This window comes from Notolabrus celidotus, chromosome 1 (assembly GCF_009762535.1).
Source record: "Notolabrus celidotus isolate fNotCel1 chromosome 1, fNotCel1.pri, whole genome shotgun sequence".
In the NCBI taxonomy this organism is placed as follows: domain Eukaryota; kingdom Metazoa; phylum Chordata; class Actinopteri; order Labriformes; family Labridae; genus Notolabrus; species Notolabrus celidotus.
Genome location: NC_048272.1, coordinates 32582238 through 32601525, shown reverse-complemented (window position 1 = coordinate 32601525; position 19288 = coordinate 32582238).

Below are 19288 nucleotides of genomic sequence, written 5' to 3'. Positions count from 1 at the left end.
ATATGGCTGTTCAGAGATTACATCAAACTGATGAAACTTTACATTTCAGTTTAGCTGCTTTTTTTCAGAAATGCCTGCAACCACCTGCTGTTGATCAGATTTTCAACTAACCAAACATCTTGGACCTAGTGCTTGAGCCACTTTAGAGGCAGGCCAAGTAGCTTTAGCATCTCACTTATGTCTCCTCATGGTTCTTTTACATATCCAGTATGTTGCACTGCTCTCGCTGCATTTTCTGTAAAGACAAAAACACAATTCATGGCTCTTATTGAGACATCCAGCTAGAAACTGATGCTGAACAAGAAGGCACGTGAACATGCGTGCAGGTGAACATGTCACCCCGTGCTCTAAATAATCAGGGCCTTACAGAAAATACTAACAAAAACAAAAATACAGTCCTCATCAGTAAGTCAGAGTCCTCCTCTACATATTCTGCAGTCAGTGCTCAAGTCGTGAGTTCTGAAAATCATCACTCGTGTCAGCTCAAGCACTACAACACTGATTGCTGCTCAAGATTTCACGCAAATAGAACAAACCTTTTTAAAAAAAACAACCTTTGAGCAACAAGGAGGATTTTTTTAAAGAATGAACCGTTTTAATAATCCTTTGAGTGCTTTCTCTTACACTTTGCTATCAGCAGAAATACGTTTCTTGGTAAGTTTCTGAATGTTTTAGTCCAAGATTAGGTCTTAAGAACATCACATGTGAGTGTAGTTCTTTGCAGTTTAATCAGCAGCGGCCCATTACTAAAGTAGTTAGTTTGTTCCAAGAGTATGACTTTAAGTAATTGTACTTTTCGCTCTCTTGAAGCTCTGCTGAGGGTGGAGGCTCCGCAAGATGTGAAATTAGTGGAGAAGTACAGACGGGGAGGGAATAGGAGGCAAAGTAAGGGGACAGACAGGATTTGAATAGACAAATGAGGAGGGCTGGATGCACAGAGGATTTATGTGGGTCTGTATTAGTATGCTGGCTGTAGCACGGCGACATCGACCAAGCTTAATGAAGTACTTCTGTTCACAAAGCTCTAATAGAGGCTACTCGCCCTTCACATCCCTCGCTTTAATCCTACTGTCCTCCCTCTGTTATTTCTCACTGTCCTCTTGTAATATTCCCATCCGTCTGGCCTCCTCTCTCTCTGTCGGGTTGTTCACTCTGTTGTTAAATTTTTCCCCTTTTCACCCTCTCCTCTGTCCATCTGTGCTGCTCTTCCTCACATCTCCTCTTTCTTTACATCTTACAGCATTAGCACATAACAGCTTTTATCAAAACACCATATGTATACAGTCCACATAAGTCTCCAGGTTGAAGTTATTTTAAGCTTCTTTTAATAAATGCTTTAGTAACAGATTCAAACTGGAGGAGCTGGCACTGGTTGTTAAATTTTCAAACCATCTTTACATGACAACGTAATTCAAAGGGCTTTCTGTAAGACATCAAAGGCATGCATAGAAGGAGCACAGGTCAATATAGATATATTTTGTTTTTTTAAAGAGGAGCATTTAGAGGTTAGAGTACTTGTTCCAGAGTCAGCAGAGAATTAAAAACTGAACTGTGCTTTACAAGGCTTTAACTCTGGGGACAACACACAGACCTGAGCCCATACCATCCAAGGAATCTGGTCTCTTCATTGCAAAGCAGCAGATCTCACATTTTGGCCCTAAACCATTATGTGCTTTCAAATCAACATCATCATTTTAGAGTCCAGTCTCTGACAAAGAGAAAGATAGGATACAGGTCTGAAGATTTGACTGAACAGACTGATTTATCCAGTGTGACATCTACATATCATAAAACATTTAGTTGCTGAACTGGCCTGTATGCTTGGAGAGTTTAGGTGTTAAACCGAAGAGGTCTGAGAGTTGAGCCTTGGGGGACTCCAGATAGGTTTTACCATTGGACTTAAAGTAGTACCTGTGTTTTAAATAGAACTTTGAGACATGTTTGCTTTTGAGCTGTCCTGTTGGAGAAAGAGCCAGAATATGTTTAATGTGACAACCAAATTTCTCTCACCAACTTCCTCAGCTTTTCAGGGGTGAAATTTATATGTGTTATGCATATATTTTAGATTAATCAAATTAATGTGATGTTTCAAATAAAACCTGCAAAAGGGAAATGTAATACATAGAAACTAGGGATGTGGGCATTTATTTGAATCAATAATTAAACATTGCCACCCTTGCTAGTCAGCACCAGAACTACTGGTCAGTTAATTACTATTATTATTTTACTACTTTTACTAGTGGGCCCACAATGCTGGTGAAATGGTGTGTCTAAGGAGTGGCACACCCACCCCACACTCGCCAGGGCTGCAGCTCCAGTTAATGGCTACTGCCATAATCCTAAAATACTCTTTGACCTGGATGTAAACAAGCACAGATGACAGATGGCACCTCGTAGCGCAGCGCCGTTTGATGGTTTGATCTATAGAATGGAGATTAAGTTGTATGTAGGTTGTGTCTGGTTAAACTGACATAAACCACTCCACCACAGCAATGAGGAGCAAGCACAGGCATTTGGACGTTAACCTGCAAGGAGGATAAAGGCTGGTGGTGCTAGCTCTGCTAGTGTTAGCCACACTCTGCAAACCAACATGACCTTGTTTACCTGCAGGCTCTGTGATCCTGTTTTTAGCCATGTTAAATAAATTGTGCTCAGTTTTGAGTGTCTACCCCGAGACTAGTTGGTTAGTCTGGATATTAATTACCATTTAATAACTAAGAAATTAGTTAATTTGGAACATCTCTGTTAAAAACATCAATGAAGACTAAGAATTTCTACTAATTATGATAATCAGGATTGTTTTTCTCCCTCCAGAAGTATAGTATAGTAATTTTTCAATCCCATCACTTCTGGCTCATTACATTAACAAGAACAATCTGTCTTAAGTTTATAGTTAAGTTGAACATGTCTCAAGGCAGTTTGGATGTCTCAAACAGCTGCTATTTAAAAAAAAAACAGAAATGTAAAGTCCTATGCTCTGATTTGATGAGAGGATTTATCCAACAAAAGATATAAATGGAACAACGCGACACAGGTGGACATGACTCATCTAATTCAACACTCAAATCCTCACATTGCCTTCTAAAACAGCCACACTGCAGTTTGAGCTAAGCATGATTATTTTAATATACAAATTGCTCATTTAGAAGTCATTAACTGGAGTATGAGTCACTCAGCGGCCAGTCCCCTCCCCAGAGGGGGATTGGAGTTCCCCATCCATGACCTCCCATCCCAGGCTAGAAATCACTGTTGCAGGCATGTAGGGACATCCCAACTGAGTCATTGTTTATGCAGACTTTTTGTATAACACTGATGGTTTTCAATGAGCCATCTCAGTGCCTCTCTTTTGGGTAAGGAGAATTTAGGAATCAAGGTTAGAAGCCTTGTTTATAATTAAAACGTGCATTGTCATCAGGCCAACAACCTCTCTGTTTTATCTTGTTCCTGAAAAGCTGTAGGAAGTTGCCCTGTATCTACACTTTCTATATATACACCCACATACTATTGCACATCAATAATGCAATAGGGTGCATCCCATCTTTCTACATCAATTTCAAGGCTACTTTACATTTAAAGGGTACATTATGGCTGCCTCTGTACATCCATCTCCCTGTCTGCTTCTCCCCTTGTTCTCATTCGCTCAGCTCTGTACCCTGTTCACAGAGCTCTCTGTCCTGCAGTAATTGAATGTGTTTTCGCTGCATATCCTTGCAATTACTTGCTGCTGTCGAGAGCAATTCAGCACATGCAGCATTCAGCACAAATCGATGTCGTTCAATATCCCACAGCGCTATTCTGACTCAGTAGGAAAAAAAACGCATATTTGTCCTCGAGGGTGTACAATAAACACAGAACAAGACATTCTGCTCCTTTTACCTTGAAGCCTATATACAGCACACACACTCAGTCTGCTGGGAGGTTTGTAGAAACATGAATGTCTATCCAAAGAAAATTGCCTATTGGACCAAGCTTGTCTTTCTTTTTGTGTTTACTCAGCTATAGAGTGAGATCAGGACAGGACTGCTGGATTCAAGTCAAAAATATGAGTTTGTTCTACTTTAGGCAAGGAAAATTGAAAAGTTGCATCCTGTGAAGGAAATGGCCGACATCTGGATTAAATGAAGGTTCACATTCAGGGCTCTAATGAACTGTTATTCGGCTCAAGTAACATCCTGAAATTGTTTTTTTTCTCAATCAACTGTCCAAAACACAAATGACATTTAGTTTCTGAACATGCAAGACATTACATAGTCATCATTTTAAAGTTGGAGAAACTGTAACCATTGGTTGTATATGCAAGTGGACGTTGCCACCATAACGTCAACAATTGGTTGTTCAACTACCGTATTACAGCCTCCAGCGTGGTCATCACCCTCTTGGTTCTTGTAGTCGAGACAGGCTCAATTTTTATGACTGTTTATCTTGAAAACACTGTGTTCAGCTTTGGTTTCTTGTCACTCTTACTTACCTGAAGGAAAACACTCTACAGGTGAAGCTTGCTAATTGGTCATTTATTTCATTCCTCTGCTGAAACCTTTATAAAAGAAAAACAGTGTCATGTTTTCTGCCTCTGTGCAGCTCTAAGGTGAGACGGGCGAAGAGAGGGCAGATATCATGACCTCTTTGTACTTGTTATGGTGGTTTTTAGCCGTGCGATGTCTCTACTTGACATCGGTGCACACTTTGTAAATAGTAGAGCTCCAGGCTAGTTGTGTAGCGTTGCAGGTTTGTCATCAGCTGTTTTGTTACTCAGTGTGATTTAACATGAGAGATGAAGAGAAGCTGTAGCTCTCTCTCTCTCTCTCTGCATTTTATCCCTGAGGGAGGTAACCTTTCACCGCACTAACGAGGGGGTTCCCATCCTACTGCCACACATACGCCCAAATTCATGTCACTCACTCTCACCATCACTGTTGTTCTTGGTGCTCATTCATACTGTTAATGACAGAGGTGTAGTTGAAGTGAAAGTCACTCACATACAGGATTATTACCAACATCACAGTTGCTATCATGTACCTGCTGTGTGTTTAACAGGAGCAGATGTGCAGATTAACTGACACTCATCTCCTTGTACATTGGAGTCTCTGCACTGATGCATTCTGGGATTAAGTGCCTTGCTTCACGGCACTTCAGCAGTAGACGTTTAGGGAGAGTAGAGCACTTCTCATGCAGATCCTCATACTGATTTTTACAGTTTTTCTTCTGGGTGTTAAATCATAACTTTTCTCTGGTTAGTTTCTTTCTTATTTATTTTGCAGTCCAGGCTCCTTCTGCCTACATATTTATTTGACGATGAATGACTCCTGTTCTCACATCATCCTCATCAGGTTACAATGGTTTTACAAAAGGACACTTGGCCAGCAGTACTTAAAGGGGAGTGAAGGTATTTTTGTACGGTCCAGTTTTGTTGTATTTTGGGGTTTAAATAATTACAAGTTTCAAAATGTTTTGGACATTTCTCGCAGGGATTGCTTTAACTGGCAACAAAAATGATCTTAAACCTTTTGACAAAATGGTCTCTGTTGGTGGACACATCAAACACCTTATCAAGCACCTTTTTCAGAGCACTTCGATAGCCTTTGATTGAGCCGTAGACTGAACAAAGAAAGGACGTAGTTTCTGTGATGTCACCCATTTCTGAAGAGGTGATATGTAAGTCGAATCAGCCATAATAATGCCTCATAAAGCATCAGATGCTTTGCGCTAATAAAACAAGGAATAGAGACCAAAACTGTCCTTTGTAACAGGCTGTAAACATGTTCTGTTGTGAAAATTGACATTTCAATGTGATGTCTTTGGCTTTTGGATACAGCCTCAAGTGGACACCCAAGGAACTGCAGCTCTTTGCACTTCCACATTGGCTTCAATTTTTAACACCTGCCAATTTAGTTGGGCACATTTATCCCCAATATACCTGGGCAATACCAGAACATTGTGTACCTATTTAGACCCCAAAATATGTTTAAAAAAAGACTGGGTCCAAGTTTTAGAGCACCAGATTCAACCTTAAATGATGGATGGTTATCTGTTGGATTTTAACAGAGGGGGTGGTGACAGGTAAAACTATCTTTACATCATGTTTTATGTAAAAACTGAGTTATGGCTTGGCTATGCTAAAGAGACACCACCCCCCTGTTTGTATTATGGAGAAAAGTCTGAAACTGTGTATATATTTACAGAGATTTACAGAATAGAAGTTTACAAAAGTACGGTGTATTCAGCAGATGTCTGTTTGTGGAAATGGAAGAAGGTACTTGAAGAAAACCTACTGTAGTGATTTATTGTCGCTTATTCATACTACATATGGACACATAAAGACAAATATATGTACATGAGATTTTTAAAGTACGTGGGGGGCACTGTGTGGTCCACAGCTCTTCTGTTTGAAGATTATTTATCAGTTAGGTTCTGTTTTTGTCACAGAGGGCAAAGGGTCCTCTAAAAATTTGCCTCTTTTATGGTTATTGTATGCAGACCTGGGACAAAGTGCAGCTGAATGGTAACGTAATTTACACCACAGGATGTGTCTGTCTACACCTGCAACAGCTCGATGCATTCTCCTTCAGTTTCACGACCCTCCTCCTCTGACATTTCACTCCACTTGCTGTGCTTCTGCTGTCACTTCAAGAGAAATAGGACGGAGTTTGGGTGCCTCTGTTGCAGGCGGGTTAGTCCCGATAAAAATGAAGGAATACATTTTATGTAAATGTAAAGAGAAACTCCAATGTGAGTTCAGCTTCAAATTTTCCTTGGAACAAATTAAGCTGAGCTGATCTCTGTGGTATCTTCAGCTCGGGTCGTTTTGTCCCAGGTCTGGTGATGTTGTGGTGGCTTTGGACAACAGTGAGTTGCCTTTAAAGGTAGACTTAGTTATCTGATATTGCCACTTCCAAACAGGGGTGAAAAAAAGAGGTTATCTAAAGAAAATAAGATCAAGTTTGTCTATTTAAACTTCTTTAAAACTGTCCAGGGTTTAGTGTTAAGCGGTTCTTTACTTTCCTCCAGAAATGTTTTATAACTCAAACTTTCGCAGCTTTAAGAGCATCATATCTGAAGCGTTGAAACCCACCTCTTGCTGATAGTGAGTTTGGAGTGTGGCGTCACGTGGCTAAGTCTTCCTTTAACTTGCCTGTTGTTGCCTTTAGTTTCTAACGTTCTCTTTTCTTAAAATATACGTAGGAGAATAAAAACATATCAGAGGTAGTCTGGGAAGACTTTTTAAGTAACAATATATTAAAGTTCTTTGGATAATATCACAACTACTACTACTACTACTACTTCTAGGGAGATTTTATCAGATATAGCTTTAAGAGAGATTCAATTCCGTTAGTTTTTCTTATGAAGAAAAAGACGTTTTCTGTAAATACGTTCGGTTTTTTGTTTGGTTTTGGGTTTTTTGACTAAATGGGTTGATTATAAAATCAAAATGAAAAAAATCTGACCTTGGCTCACCTCTTTACATGCAAAACGATGCACCTTTTCTTTGTGGCTTTTTTTTATAGAGTTCTGATGTAGTCCTTTTCAGTGGAATATCAAATATCAGCTGATGTAAATAGGAAGACCAACAGAAGCTTTTGAAAAGTTTTGTATTTTTATTTCTCTGTCTTATTTAAGATGAAAGTCATCATCCTTTGCACATCATGTTAAACCATTTTTATGACGATGCTTATACTGGATAGGCATGTTTACGTTATTTACTTGAAAACTATTCTGTGATTCAAGTTTTATTTCTAATGAGACAAAGTTTGATTATTTCAATGCTAACATGACTGGAACAGAGTTTTTTTACTCTACGTTTTGTTTTTCTGTCCCACGCCAATTATATATCAATAACACCATGTTCTGTTAACAATGAAATGTCAATAAAAGTGATGACTTCATTGTCTAAGAGCTGTTTTTCATTGACTGGATGACACGTGTAATATTAAGTCTTTCAACACATTCAGTGTTTATTCTGTGTTTCCTCTGGGCTCATCTCTGCTGTGACTGTTGCACCGGTGCTCTCTGCATCAAACTGTACACTCCTTCATTGTGCTCGTTCAGATAAGCTTCAGTTTTTTAATTTCGGGCATTTTTTCCTTTACGTGATAGGACAGCTGCAGAGAGACAGGAAATTGGGGGAGTAGAGAGCAGGGGAGATGCAGTAAGTGTTGGAACTAGCAACTGCTGCTGTGTGAACGATAGCCTCTGTGCATGGATACACAAATTATGAGTTTCAGTGTGACTCATCCTTCCTGCAGATACTAACAGCTGTAGTAGCGTCAATGATACCATGTCACATCTACAAATAAACAGAAATCAAAGGTTTAAAAACACACCTTACAATTCAAAACATGCCAAGTTATCAGGTTTTTCTCATGTAACGATGTGTTGCAGTGGTGGTTGACTGTACAAACATGGACATGCTTCAAACAGGAACTGCAAATAGATAATTTGGCGTATGTTGATCTGTCCTACTAATTTAAGCCAGGGCTGTCAAACAATTAATTTCCTTAATCACAATTTATGGCAGAATTTCAATAGTTTAATTGAATGTTTTAAATTTTCCATTATTTAGATTTTAAAAAACATTTTAAGTCCATATTAACAATGTAAATAAATTCTTATGAGAGTCTTGATTGAATGAATGTAATGAAATGTACAATATGATCTCATCTTTTAGATTTATTATTCAAATAAATGCTGCACTGATGCAACAGTGTGCTCCAAAACCAAGACTTAGATTGATTGCAGTGATTTTTTTTAAGGATAATACTTTCACACATTCAGAAATATGCATGAGAGCATGTACAAAATGTCCAACCAGTCTCAATAAGATGTGCAGTTATTCAGAGATAATTTTCATTACTCACTGGCGTCAGGTCATCCCTTGTCAATGTGACAGCATTTGCACTTTTCAGGAGTCCAGGTTTGGTTGCTGTCCTTGTTAATACAGGTCCTGTATGCATAAACTATTGTTCTCCCCACAGCAAGGTTAATAACTGGGTCACAAAATCCAAACCTGATAACGTCCTTTTGATCCGAGCCACAGGTCTGTGGAGATCCATACACTCCGACATGGTTCTCTGCTGGCTTCATGATTCAGTTTCCCGTTTGCATTAGTCTGATTAGCTTTAATTCAGTATGACACAAAGTAAATATTACTTTTAATTTGTCATCTGAGCCGTCTGAGATATTTAACTCCTAGACAGCTTTTTGGAGTGTACCTTGTTATTCTGTTTGTCTCTATGTTTATTATCTAAAAAGAAATCTCAAAGCAGATTTATTCTAGGAGCAAATTAGTAATCAGTATGAGATTATTTGAGTGTAAAACTTAACTTTCATCAGCAGCACTGATACGTAATTAATTTCTGAACATCCATTAGCAGTTTTTGGGCGTCAGTGAGATTATGTGCTGTTCGCTGTAAATCTACCAGATGTGCATAATAAATCTGCCTTGTGGTATTTTGCTGAAATACTCCTTTAGGGACATAAATGCCTCCCCCTCTGGTGATGTGCAATATGTTCAGCCACCTGTCCAGTAATGGGACTGGACAGACCGGCTCTGTAGATTCTGATGCTTTCCAATACTGATTCACTTCCCTGACAGTTTAATGTCTCCTTTAAAGTTTTCATGAGCAACTTAAATTTTCTCTTAGGTCAGTTTTCAGCTTTGTTTCTTTCAAAGAATTTGATGTTGGAAGTAGCTTTGTTCTAAATATATCTGACCACTGCTGTGTCTGCAGAGTATGTTAAATTCAGTGACTCAATCATTTGTGCTCTACCAGCCCACACAAAATAATACATGGAAACAAGAGAACATGATGGACTGCTTTATACAGGATAGTGCCTTCATCAACAGCACATTAAAATGTCAAACTTCAAAAGTGGCACACATGAGTTCAGCAGGGTCGTCACACAGCTGCACAACCAGCTGTGCAAATCAGACTATGCTTGATATCAGGACCAAGTATAAACACGTATCCAGAGTCTTTAAATGCCTGTCATTGCTGTTTGGATGATCTGCTAAGTTTAAATTGTTCACTTTTAGCTTGGTAACACTGGAAACTCTGACGTTAGGCTCAATGAATCTTACCTCCTATCTCGCTCCATGCTATGTGAAATATTTGTGTGTTATTTGGAACCAGATTGTGATCATCTTTGCTCTCTCTTTCTTTGCAGCATTGGTTTTACATTTTATTTTGGTGCACACTTGTCCGGTCTCTTCTGTCATGCAAACCAGAGGTCTGCATGACAGAAGAGAAAGAGATTAACCTTCAAGCTCACAGTGTTCATGAGTTTTTACATACATTTGTTTGTTGTCTCTGATGGTAATTTAATATATAAATTCAACATTGCCCATGTTCTGCTGACTGCTACATAAATACATCACTTGAGCCAAAAAGATTGTTTTTGATGTTTAAGCTCTTTTGTTTAACATGCTGAATTAAAGTTTGTCATCCTGCAGATTAAACTTTCTGTTTAATTCTGTTTAGAAATAAAGAATTATCAAGGGTTAATGTTACCATCTGATGGCTATTTGGTCAAAACCAACAGTACTGAAATCTCAGCTATCCCCACTTTTAGCTCCACTGATAAATGTCTCTGCTGTTACTTTAATATTCATCAGTTAAGCATTAAGAGGAAATGCAGAACATGACACCAACAGAGTACTTTATTTTGAAATGCTGTTGAAAAACAGAAATGAATCAACATGTCTTGTCAGTTTTTATGTAAATTCTCATTCTGAAATCATGAATATTGCATTAAGTCAGAGGCCAAACTGAGACTTACACTCAACGTTATAAAATAGAGTAACTCTTCCTGTCCCTTTAATGTTGCTAACCATAGACCTTTCTGGAGTCCCTGAGCTCCCTTGTCCCGTAGGTTCCTCTGGATCTCTGCCGGAGACGGCCTGCTGCTGTGGACGTGCCAGACTTCAGCTGCTACAACTACTACTATCCGTCTCACTGCTATCCGTCTCACTGCTATCCGTCTCACCACTATCACTATCATCTCTCTCTCTCTCTCTCTCTCTCTCTCTCTCTCTCTCTCTCTCTCTCTCTCTCTCTCTCTCTCTCTCTCTCTCTCTCTCTCTCTCTCTCTCAACATGGTCTCAGTAGATGTGTGTCTAACATGAGTCTGGTCCTGCTGGAGGTTTCTGCCTGTTAAAGGAAGTTTGTCCTTGCCACTTTAACTTGCTAAATGCTGCAAAGTGCTCTGCTCATGGTGGATGAAGATGAGATCAGACTGAGTCCTGTCTGTAAAATGGGACTGGATCTTATCCTGTCTTGATGTTGGGTCTTTGTTAATAATACAACATAGAGTACGGTCTAGGCCTGCTCTGTTTTTAAAGAGTCTTCAGATAACATTTGTTTTGAATTGGCGCTATATAAATAAAGACTGATTGATTGATTGATTGATCCTTTCACTGCATGACCAACAGAGAAATCTAGTTGATGGAAACTAAACAAACACACTCCAACAGACGGAATGAGCAGGGTTTCTTTACATCAATTTTTTATTATTTATTATTGATTCATCAATCATAACATGTCGGTGCTGATGATGAGTAGGATTAATTATTCCCACTACAACACTTCAATATGTTGATAACAAACAGGAATTTGTATTCTTAATGTTACATGTTGGAATGAAAATAAAACATTCCATAAAGTCTGATCCCAAAATGTGACATGATTCATTAATTGACTAGATGATGAACTGCAAAATCTAAATGATGGAAACTAGATAAAAACACTTTAACAGTCTGAATATGTACACATATTACATTTTAATTGTATTACACATGAAATTAATAATACATTTTAGTAAAAATGTTGTTATATGGACCAGAATTTAAATTCAACCTGCAGTTATTTTTAAATTAATTTTTAAACATAGGTTGAATTTTTAAAAAATGGACTGCGCGATAGCTCGACAAAAGTGAAGCCAGAATATTTGGAGCTCCCCCTTCTGACTGGCTTCAGTATAGGTCATAGAGCCTGCCTCCTCCATGTCAACAGAGGGGACATGGGTCAAGCCATAAAATAAAAAATACACACCAAATAAATGTTTCTCAAACATGATTTCTGTTATTAAAGTTTTTTCTTATCACGCTCATTTATGTCACAGTGTTCATTTCTCTGAGAAGCTTACTTTTAATTAGTTATTTGAGGCTATAAAAAGAAATATAAATTAAGGAAGAAGGGAGGGGCAAATTACATTTCTTTTTTAGAGTAAACTTTTCTCAGAATTTCAAACTTTATTCTTTGAATTCTGAGATCAAAGGTAGAATTCTTGAACTCTACCTTTAATCTCACTGACAGAATTCTATTCCATGACTAACAGCTCTGTTGACCAATGAGGCTCCAGCAGCGCTGTGTGCACTTGATTATCAGAGTAGAAGAGGAACCATAACGCTAATAGAGAGGAAGCATAACAAACACTAACAGAAGAGTCATTGAACTTTACATAACCGTGATTGTCAGCTTCAAACCAAGCGGCAACCACCGGGCGCTAGAATTGAAGCCAATGCAGAAATGTGAAGTGTGTGAAAAACTGCAGTTCATCGAGTGTCCACTGGAGGCTGGCTCTGGGAATACCGGAAACTACACACTGAAAATTCAAAATAGACGATCTTTACAGCAGAAATAAACATGTTTACAGCCTGGTACAAAAAAAAGAGTGTAGTCTGATAGCTCATTTCTTGATTTGCACATACTGTTCAGGGGCTGAATTTTTTCATAACGCAGAAATTTCGAAGATATTAAGATTACGAGTTTTCCATCATGAGAGGCACAGCTGACTTGATTGACAGGCGGGAACACTGTAGCTGTTGGCTAGGAGGCTCAAAGCCTGCCTCTTTACCTCGACAGAAGTTAGGTTGAGTTCAACATTTCAAAATGGTTCCTGCCGACGATTGGCCTCAAAACAACGCTTCAGACTGGACTTACTTGAGGGAGCGATGACATTTTACTAGTATATTACAAATCCAAAGAGAACCTCGTGATTCATTTAATCATCCTCATCTCTAACTAACATCTCGTTCTCTATCTCTCCTATTCCACTTTCACACTGACTTTTGAAGGTAATAGCTTTAGTCCATCGACAGAGTTAATGAGGGGAAACACCCTCTGAGTGAAATAGTGAGAGAAGGTGTATAAGTGTACGTTGATATCTGGATCAGTAAAGGAAAGCACTCCTCTTTCCCAGTTCAGGTTTACTCTGATTCTTTTGGGTTTCTTGTGCACTTTAAGAAAAGAGGGTGGATTCGGTGATGATCTTACAGAGTAATCATTCTCACAGGACCCTATTCTCCAATATCCAGTTTTCTCAACTGCATTCCAATCGAAAGATTCTGTGATCACACCCACAGTCCAGACTTTACTGTGTCCAACTTCAACGTCCCAGCTGTGAGTCCCTGAGTCAAAGCCCTCAGAGCCCAGGACAGAGAAAAGACAATCAAACCTCTCTGGATTAGCAGGGAGTTGTTGTTCCCCCACTTGTCTAATAGTCATTAGATCATCAGACACAATCAGGTTTGGATTAGCAGTGTTTGGATCCAGAATCACAGGACTGTGGGAGACCACGTTCTTCATCTTGTTCCAGATGTTGAAGCTCAGGTTGCCCAGGTGTTTTGCCACATCTATCAGAGCTCCTGAGGGCAGCTTTGGATCCTCCAGCAGGGGGCGCTGCTGGGCTCTTTGCACTGCAGCCTTGTAGTTTTTCAGGAATGAGACTGGTCCAGCTCTCAGCTCCTGCTCTGTGGCTCTGATGGTGTCTGAAAGATCATCTAACTCTCTTCTCCGAGCCTCCATCTTCTCATGCATCCTCCGACTCTTCTGCTGCTCTTCCTCCCTCAGAGCACCCAGCCGGGCCTCCTCTTCATCCTCTAAAAACTTGTGGAGCTTCTTAAACTGCTCCTTAATCTGCCTCTCTGTGTGTTGGGCCTGGACCTTAATGTGTTTGGTTGCTTGATCAAACTTCACATTTATATTTCCAGAGTTATTTAACTTCTCTTTTAAGGGCTTCAGAGTGTCCTGGAGTGTTTTAATGTGTTGTTGTGCGGCTTCCTCCAGGGGCCTGATTTTATGGTTTGCATGTATTTCTGAATCCCTGCACACAAGACACAGTGGCTGCTGATGGTCCAGACAGAAGAGTTTGAGTTTCTCAGAGTGCAGACTGCAGATATCCTCCTCTGAAGCCATTTTGTCTTTGACTGAAAATACAGCAGAGAAAAGTCAGTCAGTCACAGCAACCCACTGTACATTAAAACTTTGACTAGGTGTCCTGTTTGAAGTAAAACAGACTAGAGCAATATAAAACCTTTGATACAAAATTCTTTGTAAGGGAGCGTCATCCCAGTTGGCCCAAGATTTTATATTTAAGGTGTGCTGGTCAGAGTTCATTTACGCAGTGTTGGACTCCTGGTGTTTAGCCCATCAGATAATGTCTCTGTAGTCATACTGTCCCTGATCGGATACTTGCTGCAGAGGATTACTTGATTTAGGGCCAATTCTTGCAATCGTTCTCCCAAATGTAGTTTTAGTGTTAGATAGCAACAAAACACATTGGGCCTCATTCACCAATATCTTTCGAAGATCTGTCTTAAATTTTCTCTTAAGAAAGTTTCTAGGAGATGTCTACGTCTGACTCATGAACGGTTCTTAAACAGCAGAATTGTTCCATCTGTGTTCTTAAATTGAGCTTGATAGTCCCAATTAACATAGAGATACACCCCTTAGATGCCCATATAAGGGCATGACACTGCAAGACCACACCAAGCAGCAAACCCCAGTCCGAAAATATGAAGCCCATGTGGAAGTGCTAAAGTCTGCAGTTCATTGAACATCCGCTTAAGGCTGGCTGCAGAAAGTCCGGAAACCACAAATACACCCATTTAAAAAAAAAGTGATCTCTGCAGCACTGATAAACATGTCTACAGCCTGGTTCAATAAACGGTTTGGGTATAATTAGCTAATTTCTCTATCGGCACACACTGTACATTTTCTTATAACTTGGTACTTTTTAAAGATATTTTGCTTATGAGTTTTGCCTAAATAAGGGCATGCCTGACTTGTTTAACAGGCGGGTTAAAAGGCTAAAGGCCCACTTTGTTACCTCCCACTGTAGCTGGACAGAAGTTTGATTGTTTTCAGCATTTCTAATATGGCACCCACCGACAATTGCTTCAAAACAGCGCTTCAGGGACAGATCAAGCGTGCCGGATACGGCCCTGGTGGTGAGGCTTTCAGCAGTGTGACTGCCCCCTGGTGGCTGGCTGCAGTATAGGTAAAAAAATCCGTCTCCCCCATTCATTTGAATGGGGGAGCAGTCAAACTTTAAAAAATAAATACACCTCGTACGAATGTTTCTCACATCCGTATGCTGTGGTTATATGTAGTTATTATTTGACTGTTTTGTGTCCAAGGCCTCTTTTTTCTGAAAAGTTTCTTTTTCGTTAGTTATTAGAGTTTAAAAAATAGATTTTTACTTCTGGGTTTCCTTTGATTCACAGCCGCCGTAGAACGAAACTTCAAAGGGCACACAGCGTCTTGTGACGTTACGCTGTAGGGCGGAGCTTATTACAAAGGCTTCACAGGCTCTGGCTGCACAATGGCGGCGCCCAGGAGAGGGATTTTTTGGCTTCAGAACTGTACAACGGGAAGAGGCGGAGCAATGCTGTCCATTTTTATTTACAGTCTATGGGACAGATGGGTGACGTCACGGATACTACGTCCATTTATTATACAGGCTATGTGCCAAACACAGAAATCACGCAGGCACGTGGGAGGAGGAGGAGAGACATCGGGAATGCGCAACTTAAATTATAAACCGGTCGTGCACTGGACTCAAAGTAAATGGTTGCTGATTTTTTTAAATTGTATTTTATCGCCTCAGTAGTGAATATAAACTAATATATTCGCTGATACCTCAAAAAACACCTTCATCAGAATTGCTGTGCTGTAGCCAGAAAAAGATGCACAGCAGATGAAGTGAAATAAAAAGTTTGATCTCAAATCTGAAGAGAAAATTTCCAGAGACAGCCTTTCCTCAGCTTTTTGTCTAATAATTGGTACGATCGGAGCAGGACTTTATTTTAAAAGCTGTAGCTGTAAAATAATTGACATTTGACAGATTAGTCATGTCAATTATTCATTAAATCTAAACTCACCTTCAGGGTTTGGAGAGTCAGCAGTTCGTAGTTGCAGAGTTGAAGTTTGTCACTTGTCTCTTCAGTTGCTCAACTCAGAGAAAGTTCTTGGTTTTGTGTGAAGGTCATTTGATCATCTGATTTTTGCTCTGGGTGTCTTTCTGACAGGAGAAAGAATGACGTCTCCTGGTTCGTCTCCGCTGATTTAAGTGAGGGATGGACTTTTATCAGATCTCTTCTGATAAGTGTTGCCTCACCTGTTATAAATGGGTGTTTCAGTTCAAAGTATTGATATAATTTGACACGTGGATGAAGTGTGTAACAAAGTACAGTAAAAATGGAGTCAGAAATCACAATCTTTCAAGATATTATTCCGTCACTAGGCAACTTGAGATTTTATATTGTAATGTCAGAGTTCATTTATGCAGTGTTGGACTCCTGGTGTTTAGCCCATCAGATAATGTCTCTAGTCACATTGTCCCTGGTTGGATATTTGCTGCAGAGAATTACTTCATTTAGGCACAATTCTTGCAATTGATGAACAATTATTCTTCCAAATCTAGTTGTAGTGTTAGGTAGCCACAAAACATATAAGCCCTCATTTATCAAATGTGCGCCATCCAAAAACCGGGTGTACAATCATTTCCACACAAAGATTGGCATTCATCAATCTAGACACGGGTTTACGAGATGCTCAAATCTCACGGCAAGTCGCAGTTTGTGTACTCAAGTTTTCATGTCAGCACGTTGCAGCAAAGTCAATCTGTCTGTGTCGGTGCATTACATCATATTAGTGCATTGCATTTTCAGACAGACAAACAGAGGGGAACAGATTAATATTTAGATAGTTAAATTAGATACAGTTCCTAAAATGTATGTTACATTTCAATCTACCTCTATCAATCACTATAAAAAAAGGGTTACCAACTCTCACGCCCCGGTGTATGACACGTGCTTTCACCGTCAGTCTCACGCTCTCACCCTGCCCCGACAAATCTCATGCCAGAACCAAAGACTGGATAATTAGTGGACATAGTCTCTGTGACGCCACCCATCTGTTTCTGAAGCGCTATTTTGAAGCCAATCGTTGGTAGGTGCCATGTTGGAAATGCTTAACTCAACCTAACTGCTGTTGAGCTAGTGTGAGGAAAAGAGGTGTGCTTTGAGCCTCCTAGTCAACAGCTACAGTGTTCCCGCCTGTCAATCAAGTCAGCTGTGCCTCTCATAATGGAAACTCATAATCTTGATATCTTCTGAGCTGTTGCATTATGAATAAATTCACCCCCCGTACAGTATGTGCCGATCGAGAAATGAGCTATTCAGACGACACTTGTTTTTTGTATCAGGCCCTAAACATGTTTATTTCTGCTGTAAAAATCTTCTTTTTGGAATGGGTGTGTATGTGGTTTCCAGTACTTCCAGAGCCAGCCTCAGGTGGACACCGAGAAACTGCAGTTTTTAACCCTTCCAAATCCCAAATTGGCTTCAATTTTCACTGCCGGAGGTTGCCGCTTTGCCAGAGCACTAAACCACAAAAACTCTGTGGTGTGCAATGTATATGTGTAGATCAGTCAGCTGCTCAACCATAGGATTTTGATCTGCCCTTCTTTTTCTCGGATTATCTTCTGACAGACACGATGAACAAGATAGACACTTAAAAACGAACATGGTGGTCAGTTATCGTTTTGAAATTTAAAGTGGCTTGATTGACACTCGACGTAAACTTGTGGAGAGTAACGTGAAAGAAAATAATCCACCTGAAAATATCCGGTAGCTCTTACAATTTGTCAGCTACCAGGTCAATCAATAGCATCACCATGAATTTTCATTAGTGTAACGACTGTAGTGAAAACGAAAAGGCTGCAAAGCCTTTATTTTAGCTAAGCTGTCATTGCTAACCCTTTCCTGACTGATCTGGATCCTTGACTGCTACAGGTTTTGGACTTTATTTTAACACCCGAAAAAGTGTTTATTGCTTTAAGTGTGTAATCAGTTATTTTTTATCTCTGATTTATATTGAACTACCTAGTCTTAGAAAGACCTCATAAAAAAAACATAATTTTACTAGAATGTAAGATTCTGTCAGGGATTTAATTATCAGTTTTGTGTTATCTATGTATCGATCATTTTTTGTTTTCCCTTTACATAGTTTGGTCTCCAGCACAAATATTCACACAAATATTCACCAGAATGCAGGGAATAGAGTTTTAGATGCTCAAAATTTCCTGGGGGGGATCCCAGACCCCCCTCTCTTTACCTCTGCCTCGATAAACCTTTAAGTTTGAGTTTCAGGGGTTTGAAAGAAAGTGCTCTTTCTATTTTATTTGATCCTGCCCTTCAAGCAGCCTAGCTGCATATATCACTGTCAATTCCTGAGTTAAATCTTATTAATGTGATCCAAATAAGTGCTTGTGCATACATGTAATTAGGTCCATGTAATAAAAATCTCACTCCAGACAGACACTCAAAGTTGGCAACCGTGCTATAAAATACATCACATTTGAAATTATGTTGTGCAGCGTGAGCTGTCAGCTGATTTCCTCATGTAACAAATGCCTGTTTTCTTTATGTGCTTACTTTGAAAATTAAAGAGGCTGCTTCAGTAAGTATCAACACTTCCATGTGCACAGCCACGTCTCTATAGAACATGTTGGTGATTAAACAGAAAAAGTGAAAACTGGCAATTCAAAGGAGGAAAATAGACTTTAGACTTTTCTATCTGACAGGAGAAAGAAGGACATTTCCTGGTTCGTCTCAGCTGATTTAAGTGAGGGCTGGACTTTTATCAGACCTCTTCTGATAAGTGTTGCTTCACCTGTACTCAATGGGTGTGTTTCAGTTCAAAGCACTGATATTATTTGATACGTAGATAAAGTTTGTAACAGGCTGTTGTTGAAACTAGTTGAAATATAACTAAGAACAGTAAAAATGGAGTCAGATATCACAATCTTCCAAGATATTATTCCTTCACTAGGCAACATGGGATTTTATATTTTAGTGTGCTGGTCAGAGTTCATTTACGCAGTGTTTGACTCCTGGTGTTTAGCCCATCAGATAGTGTCTCTGTAGTCACATTGTCCCTGGTTGGATACTTGCTGGTCCGTAGTTATCATGAACAAATGATCTTACAACAAATGATTTAAGCAGTGGACA